Genomic DNA, 10,422 nt, shown 5'->3' on the forward strand with positions numbered 1-10,422 from the left:
CACCTCCATGTTGGCACACTCATTCTAACAGTTCAGTGTGCACACCTCCACGTGGACACACTCATTCTAACAGTTCAGTGTGCACACCTCCATGTGGACACACTCATTCTAACAGTTCAGTGTGCACACCTCCTTGTGGACCCACTCATTCTAACAGTTCAGTGTGCACACCTTCATGTGGGCACACTCATTCTAACAGTTCAGTGTGCACACCGCCATGTGGACACACTCATTCTAATAGTTCAATGTGCACACCTCCATGTGGACACACTCATTCTAACAGTTCAGTGTGCACACCTCCACAGGGACACACTCATTCTAACAGTTCAGTGTGCACTCCTCCATGTGGACACACTCATTCTAACAGTTCAGTGTGCACACCGCCATGTGGACACACTCATTATAACAGGTCAGTGTGCACACCTCCACAGGGACACACTCATTCTAACATTTCAGTGTGCACACCTCCACAGGGACACACTCATTCTAACAGCTCAGTGTTCACACCTCCATGTGGACACACTCATTCTAACAGTTTAATGTGTACACCTCCATGTGGACACACTCATTCTAACAGTTCAGTGTGCACACCTCCGCAGGGACACACTCATTCTAACAGTTCAGTGTGCACTCCTCCATGTGGACACACTCATTCTAACAGTTCAGTGTGCATACCTCCATGTGGACACACTCATTCTAACAGTTCAGTGTGCACACCTCCATGTGGGCACACTCATTCTAACAGTTCAGTGTGCACACCGCCATGTGGACACACTCATTCTAATAGTTCAATGTGCACACCTCCATGTGGACACACTCATTCTAACAGTTCAGTGTGCACACCTCCACAGGGACACACTCATTCTAACAGTTCAGTGTGCACTCCTCCATGTGGACACACTCATTCTAACAGTTCAGTGTGCACACCGCCATGTGGACACACTCATTATAACAGGTCAGTGTGCACACCTCCACAGGGACACACTCATTATAACATTTCAGTGTGCACACCTCCACAGGGACACACTCATTCTAACAGCTCAGTGTGCACACCTCCATGTGGACACACTCATTCTAACAGTTTAATGTGTACACCTCCATGTGGACACATTCTAACAATTCAGTGTGCTCACCTCCATGTGGACACACTCATTCTAACAGTTCAGTGTGCACACCTCCATGTGCGCACACTCATTCTAAGAGTTCAGTGTTCACACCTCCATGTGGGCACACTCATTCTAACAGTTCAGTGTGCACACCTCCATTTGGGCACACTCATTCTAACAGTTCAGTGTGCACAACTCCATGTGGACACACTCATTCTAACAGTTCAGTGTGCACACCTCCATGTGGACACACTCATTCTAACAGTTCTGTGTGCACAACTCCATGTGGACACACTCATTCTAACAGTTCAGTGTGCACACCTCCACAGGGACACACTCATTCTAACAGTTCAGAGTGAGTAGCTCCACAGGGACACAGTCATTCTAACAGTTCAGGGTGCACACGTCCATGTGGACACAATCATTCTAATAGTTCAGTGTGTAAACCTCCATATTGACACAGTCATTCTAACAGTTCAGTGTGCACACCTCTATGTGGACACAATCATTCTAACAGTTCAGTGTGCACAACTCCACAGGGACACACTCAATCTAACAGTTCAGTGTGCACACCTCCATGTGGACACAATAATTCTAACAGTTCAGTGTGCACAACTCCATGTGGGCACACTCATTCTAACAGATCAGTGTGCACACCTCCATGTGGGCACACTCATTCTAACAGTTCAGTGTGCACACCTCCACAGGGACACTCTCATTCTAACAGTTCAGTGTACACACCTCCATATGGACACACTCACTCTAACAGTTCAGTGTGCACACCTCCATGTGGACACACTCATTCTAACAGTTCAGTGTGCACACCTCCATGTGGACACACTCATTCTAACAGTTCACTGTGCACACCTCCACAGGGACACACTCATTCTAACAGTTCAGAGTGCGTACCTCCACAGGGACACAGTCATTCTAACAGTTCAGTGTGCACACCTCCATGTGGACACACTCATTCTAACAGTTCAGTGTGCACACCTCCACAGGGACACACTCATTCTAACAGTTCAGTGTGCACACCTCCATGTGAGCACACTCATTCTAACAGTTCAGCGTGCACACCTCCATGTGGACACACTCATTCTAACAGTTCAGTGTGCACACCTCCATGTGGACACACTCATTCTAACAGTTCAGTGTGCACACCTCTATGTGGACACAATCATTCTAACAGTTCAGTGTGCACAACTCCACAGGGACACACTCAATCTAACAGTTCAGTGTGCACACCTCCATGTGGACACAATCATTCTAACAGTTCAGTGTGCACAACTCCATGTGGGCACACTCATTCTAACAGTTCAGTGTGCACACCTCCATGTGGGCACACTCATTCTAACAGTTCAGTGTGCACACCTCCACAGGGACACACTCATTCTAACAGTTCAGTGTGCACACCTCCATGTGGACACACTCATTCTAACAGTTCAGTGTGCACACCTCCATGTGGACACACTCATTCTAACAGTTCAGTGTGCACACCTCCATGTGGACAAACTCATTCTAACAGTTCAGTGTGCACACCTCCACAGGGACACACTCATTCTAACAGTTCAGAGTGAGTACATCCACAGGGACACAGTCATTCTAACTGTTCAGTGTGCACACCTCCATGTGGACACAATCATTCTAATAGTTCAGTGTGTAAACCTCCATATTGACACAGTCATTCTAACAGTTCAGTGTGCACACCTCTATGTGGACACAATCATTCTAACAGTTCAGTGTGCACAACTCCACAGGGACACACTCAATCTAACAGTTCAGTGTGCACACCTCCATGTGGACACACTCATTCTAACAGTTCAGTGTGCACACCTCCATGTGGGCACACTCATTCTAACAGTTCAGTGTGCACACGTCCATGTGGACACACTCATTCTAACAGTTCAGTGTGCACACCTCCATGTGGGCACACTCATTCTAACAGTTCAGTGTGCACACCTCCATGTGGACAAAATCGAACACTTCAGTGTGCAAACCTCCATGTGGACACACTCATTCTAACAGTTCAGTGTGCACACCTCCACAGGGACACACTCATTATAACAGTTCAGTGTGCACACCTCCATGTGGACTCAATAATTCTAACTGTTCAGTGTGCACACCTCCACAAAGACATACTCATTCTAACAGTTCAGTGGGCACACCTCCATGTGGACACAATCATTCTAACAGTTCAGTGTGCACATCTCCATGTGGACACAATCATTCTAACAGTTCAGTGTGCACACCTCCATGTTGGCACACTCATTCTAACAGTTCAGTGTGCACACCTCCACGTGGACACACTCATTCTAACAGTTCAGTGTGCACACCTCCATGTGGACACACTCATTCTAACAGTTCAGTGTGCACACCTCCTTGTGGACCCACTCATTCTAACAGTTCAGTGTGCACACCTTCATGTGGGCACACTCATTCTAACAGTTCAGTGTGCACACCGCCATGTGGACACACTCATTCTAATAGTTCAATGTGCACACCTCCATGTGGACACACTCATTCTAACAGTTCAGTGTGCACACCTCCACAGGGACACACTCATTCTAACAGTTCAGTGTGCACTCCTCCATGTGGACACACTCATTCTAACAGTTCAGTGTGCACACCGCCATGTGGACACACTCATTATAACAGGTCAGTGTGCACACCTCCACAGGGACACACTCATTCTAACATTTCAGTGTGCACACCTCCACAGGGACACACTCATTCTAACAGCTCAGTGTTCACACCTCCATGTGGACACACTCATTCTAACAGTTTAATGTGTACACCTCCATGTGGACACACTCATTCTAACAGTTCAGTGTGCACACCTCCGCAGGGACACACTCATTCTAACAGTTCAGTGTGCACTCCTCCATGTGGACACACTCATTCTAACAGTTCAGTGTGCATACCTCCATGTGGACACACTCATTCTAACAGTTCAGTGTGCACACCTCCATGTGGGCACACTCATTCTAACAGTTCAGTGTGCACACCGCCATGTGGACACACTCATTCTAATAGTTCAATGTGCACACCTCCATGTGGACACACTCATTCTAACAGTTCAGTGTGCACACCTCCACAGGGACACACTCATTCTAACAGTTCAGTGTGCACTCCTCCATGTGGACACACTCATTCTAACAGTTCAGTGTGCACACCGCCATGTGGACACACTCATTATAACAGGTCAGTGTGCACACCTCCACAGGGACACACTCATTATAACATTTCAGTGTGCACACCTCCACAGGGACACACTCATTCTAACAGCTCAGTGTGCACACCTCCATGTGGACACACTCATTCTAACAGTTTAATGTGTACACCTCCATGTGGACACATTCTAACAATTCAGTGTGCTCACCTCCATGTGGACACACTCATTCTAACAGTTCAGTGTGCACACCTCCATGTGCGCACACTCATTCTAAGAGTTCAGTGTTCACACCTCCATGTGGGCACACTCATTCTAACAGTTCAGTGTGCACACCTCCATTTGGGCACACTCATTCTAACAGTTCAGTGTGCACAACTCCATGTGGACACACTCATTCTAACAGTTCAGTGTGCACACCTCCATGTGGACACACTCATTCTAACAGTTCTGTGTGCACAACTCCATGTGGACACACTCATTCTAACAGTTCAGTGTGCACACCTCCACAGGGACACACTCATTCTAACAGTTCAGAGTGAGTAGCTCCACAGGGACACAGTCATTCTAACAGTTCAGGGTGCACACGTCCATGTGGACACAATCATTCTAATAGTTCAGTGTGTAAACCTCCATATTGACACAGTCATTCTAACAGTTCAGTGTGCACACCTCTATGTGGACACAATCATTCTAACAGTTCAGTGTGCACAACTCCACAGGGACACACTCAATCTAACAGTTCAGTGTGCACACCTCCATGTGGACACAATAATTCTAACAGTTCAGTGTGCACAACTCCATGTGGGCACACTCATTCTAACAGATCAGTGTGCACACCTCCATGTGGGCACACTCATTCTAACAGTTCAGTGTGCACACCTCCACAGGGACACTCTCATTCTAACAGTTCAGTGTACACACCTCCATATGGACACACTCACTCTAACAGTTCAGTGTGCACACCTCCATGTGGACACACTCATTCTAACAGTTCAGTGTGCACACCTCCATGTGGACACACTCATTCTAACAGTTCACTGTGCACACCTCCACAGGGACACACTCATTCTAACAGTTCAGAGTGCGTACCTCCACAGGGACACAGTCATTCTAACAGTTCAGTGTGCACACCTCCATGTGGACACACTCATTCTAACAGTTCAGTGTGCACACCTCCACAGGGACACACTCATTCTAACAGTTCAGTGTGCACACCTCCATGTGAGCACACTCATTCTAACAGTTCAGCGTGCACACCTCCATGTGGACACACTCATTCTAACAGTTCAGTGTGCACACCTCCATGTGGAAACATTCTAACAGTTCAGTGTGCACACCTCCACGTAGACACACTCATTCTAACAGTTCAATGTGCACACCTCCACAGGGACACACTCATTCTAACAGTTCAGTGTGCACACCTCCATGTGAGCACACTCATTCTAACAGTTCAGTGTGCTCACCTCCATGTGGACACACTCATTCTAACAGTTCAGTGTGCACACCTCCATGTAGACACACTCATTCTAACAGTTCAGTGTGCACACCTCCATAGGGACACATTCATTCTAACATTTCAGTGTGCACACCTCCACAGGGACACACTCATTCTAACAGATCAGTGTGCACACCTCCATGTGGACACACTCATTCTAACAGTTCAATGTGCAGACCTCCATGTAGACACATTCTAACAAGTCAGTGTGCACACCTCCATGTGGACACAATCATTCTAACAGTTCAGTGTGCACACCTCCACAGGGACACACTCATTCTAACAGTTCAGTGTGCACACCTCCACAGGGACACACTAATTCTAACAGTTCAGAGTGCACACCTCCATGTGAACACAATAATTCTAATAGTTCAGTGTTCACACCTCCATGTGGAAACAGTAATTCTAAGAGTTCAGTGTGCACAACTCCATGTGGACACACTCATTCTAACAGTTCAATGTGCACACCTCCATGTGGACACACTCATTCTAACAGTTCAATGTACACACCTCCACAGGGACACACTCATTCTAACAGTTCAGTGTGCACTCCTCCATGTGGACACACTCATTGTAACAGTTCAGTGTGCACTCCTCCATGTGGACACACTCATTATAACAGGTCAGTGTGCACATCTCCACAGGGACACACTCATTCTAACATTTCAGTGTGCACACCTCCACAGGGACACACTCATTCTAACAGCTCAGTGTGCACACCTCCATGTGGACACACTCATTCTAACAGTTCAATGTGCACACCTCCACAGGGACACACTCATTCTAACAGTTCAGTGTGCACACCTCCACAGGGACACACTCATTCTAACAGTTCAGTGTGCACTCCTCCAAGTGGACACACTCATTCTAACAGTTCAGTGTGCATACCTCCATGTGGACACACTCATTCTAACAGTTCAGTGTGCACGTTTCCATAGGGGCACATTCATTCTAACTGTTAAGTGTGCACACCTCCATATGGACACACTCATTCTAACAGTTCAGTGTGCACACCTCCATGTGGACACACTCATTCTAACAGTTCAGTGTGCACACCTCCACATTAACACACTCATTCTAACATTTCAGTGTGCACACTTCCACAGGGAAACACTCATTCTAACAGTTCAGTGTGCACACCTCCATGTGGACAAACTCATTCTAACAGTTCAATGTGCACACCTCCATGTGGACACATTCTAACAATTCAGTGTGCTCACCTCAATGTGGACACACTCATTCTAACAGTTCAGTGTGCACACCTCCATGTGCGCACACTCATTCTAACAGTTCAGTGTTCACACCTCCATGTGGGCACACTCATTCTAACAGTTCAGTGTGCACACCTCCATTTGGGCACACTCATTCTAACAGTTCAGTGTGCACACCTCAATGTGGACACACTCATTCTAACAGTTCAGTGTGCACACCTCCATGTGCGCACACTCATTCTAACAGTTTAGTGTGCACACCTCCATGCAGACACAGTCATTCTAAGAGTTCAGTGTGCACAACTCCATGTGGGCACACTCATTCTAACAGTTAGGTGTGCACACCTCCATGTGGACACACTCATTCTAACATTTCAGTGTGCACACCTCCATGTGGGCACACTCATTCTAACAGTTCAGTGTGCACATCTCCATGTGGGCACACTCATTCTAACAGTTCAGTGTGCACACCTCCATGTGGGCACACTCATTCTAACAGTTCAGTGTGCACACCTCCACAGGGACACACTCATTCTAACATTTCAGTGTGCACACCTCCACAGGGACACACTCATTCTAACAGTTCAGTGTGCACACCTCCATGTGGACACACTCATTCTAACAGTTCAATGTGCAGACCTCCATGTAGACACATCCTAACAAGTCAGTGTGCACACCTCCATGTGGACACAATCATTCTAACAGTTCAGTGTGCACACCTCCACAGGGACACAATCATTCTAACATTTCAGTGTGCACACCTCCACAGGGACACACTAATTCTAACAGCTCAGAGTGCACACCTCCATGTTAACACAATAATACTAATAGTTCAGTGTGCACACCTCCATGTGGACACACTCATTCTAAGAGGTCATTGTGCACACCTCCGTGTGGACAGACTCATTCTAACAGTTCAGTGTGCATACCTCCATGTGGACACACTCATTCTAACAGTTCAGTGTGCACACATCCATGTGGACACACTCATTCTAACAGTTCAATGTGCACACCTCCATGTGGACACACTCATTCTAACAGTTCAGTGTGCACTTCTCCATGTGGACACACTCATTATAACAGGTCAGTGTGCACACCTCCATGTAGACACACTCATTCTAACATTTCAGTGTGCACAACTCCACAGGGACACACTCATTCTAACAGCTCAGTGTGCACACCTCCATGTGGACACACTCATTCTAACAGTTCAATGTGCACACCTCCATGTGGACACACTCATTCTAACAGTTCAGTGTGCACACCTCCACAGGGACACACTCATTCTAACAGTTTAGTGTGCACTCCTCCATGTGGACACACTCATTCTAACAGTTCAGTGTGCACTCCTCCATGTGGCACATTCATTATAACAGGTCAGTGTGCACACCTCCACAGGGAAACACTCATTCTAACATTTCAGTGTGCACACCTCCACAGGGACACACTCATTCTAACAGCTCAGTGTGCACACCTCCATGTGGACACACTCATTCTAACAGTTCAATGTGCACACCTCCATGTGGACACACTCATTCTAACAGTTCAGTGTGCACACCTCCACAGGGACACACTCATTCTAACAGTTCAGTGTGCACACCTCCATGTGGACACACTCATTCTAACAGCTCAGTGTGCACATCTCCATGTGGACACACTCATTCTAACAGTTCAATGTGCACACCTCCATGTGGACACACTCATTCTAACAGTTCAGTGTGCACACCTCCACAGGGACACATTCATTCTAACATTTCAGTGTGCACACCTCCACAGGGACACACTCATTCTAACAGTTCAGTGTGCACACCTCCATGTGGACACACTCATTCTAACAGTTCAATGTGCAGACCTCCATGTAGACACATTCTAACAAGTCAGTGTGCACACCTCCATGTGGACACAATCATTCTAACAGTTCAGTGTGCACACCTCCACAGGGACACACTCATTCTAACAGTTCAGTGTGCACACCTCCACAGGGACACACTAATTCTAACAGTTCAGAGTGCACACCTCCATGTGAACACAATAATTCTAATAGTTCAGTGTTCACACCTCCATGTGGAAACAGTAATTCTAAGAGTTCAGTGTGCACACCTCCATGTGGACACACTCATTATAAGAGTTCATTGTGCACACCTCCATGTGGACACACTCATTCTAACAGTTCAGTGTGCACACCTCCATGTGGACACACTCATTCTAACAGTTCAGTGTGCACACATCCATGTGGACACACTCATTCTAACAGTTCAATGTGCACACCTCCATGTGGACACACTCATTCTAACAGTTCAGTGTGCACATCTCCATGTGGACACACTCATTATAACAGGTCAGTGTGCACACCTCCACAGGGACACACTCATTCTAACATTTCAGTTTGCACCCCTCCACAGGGACACACTCATTCTAACAGCTCAGTGTGCACACCTCCACGTGGGCACACTCATTCTAACAGTTCAGTGTGCACTCCTCCATGTGGACACACTCATTGTAACAGTTCAGTGTGCACACCTCCATGTGGACACATTCTAACAATTCAGTGTGCTCACCTCCAGTGGACACACTCATTCTAACAGTTCAGTGTGCACACCTCCATGTGCGCACACTCATTCTAACAGTTCAGTGTTCACACCTCCATGTGGGCACACTCATTCTAACAGTTCAGTGTGCACACCTCCATTTTGGCACACTCATTCTAACAGTTCAGTGTGCACACCTCCACAGGGACACACTAATTCTAACAGTTCAGTGTGCACACCTCCATGTGGACACACTCATTCTAACAGTTCAGTGTGCACATCTCCATGTGGGCACACTCATTCTAACAGTTCAGTGTGCACACCTCCATGTAGACACACTCATTCTAACATTTCAGTGTGCACACCTCCACAGGGACACAATCATTCTAACAGTTCAGTGTGCACACCTCCATGCAGACACAGTTATTCTAACAGTTCAGTGTGCACAACTCCATGTGGGCACACTCATTCTAACAGTTCAGTGTGCACACCTCCATGTGGACACACTCATTCTAACAGTTCAATGTGCACACCTCCATGTGGACACACTCATTCTAACAGTTCAGTGTGCACACCTCCACAGGGACACACTCATTCTAACAGTTCAGTGTGCACACCTCCATGTGGACACACTCATTCTAACAGTTCAGTGTGCACAGCTCCATGTGGACACACTCATTCTAACAGTTCAGTGTGCACACCTCCATGTGGACACACTCATTCCAACAGTTCACTGTGCACACCTCCACAGGGACACACTCATTCTAACAGTTCAGAGTGCGTACCTCCACAGGGACACAGTCATTCTAACAGTTCAGTGTGCACACCTCCATGTGGACACACTCATTCTAACAGTTCAGTGTGCACACCTCCACAGGGACACACTCATTCTTACAGTTCAGTGTGCACA

The sequence above is a fragment of the Peromyscus eremicus genome, unplaced genomic scaffold, assembly GCF_949786415.1.
Source record: "Peromyscus eremicus unplaced genomic scaffold, PerEre_H2_v1 PerEre#2#unplaced_38, whole genome shotgun sequence".
NCBI lineage: Eukaryota > Metazoa > Chordata > Mammalia > Rodentia > Cricetidae > Peromyscus > Peromyscus eremicus.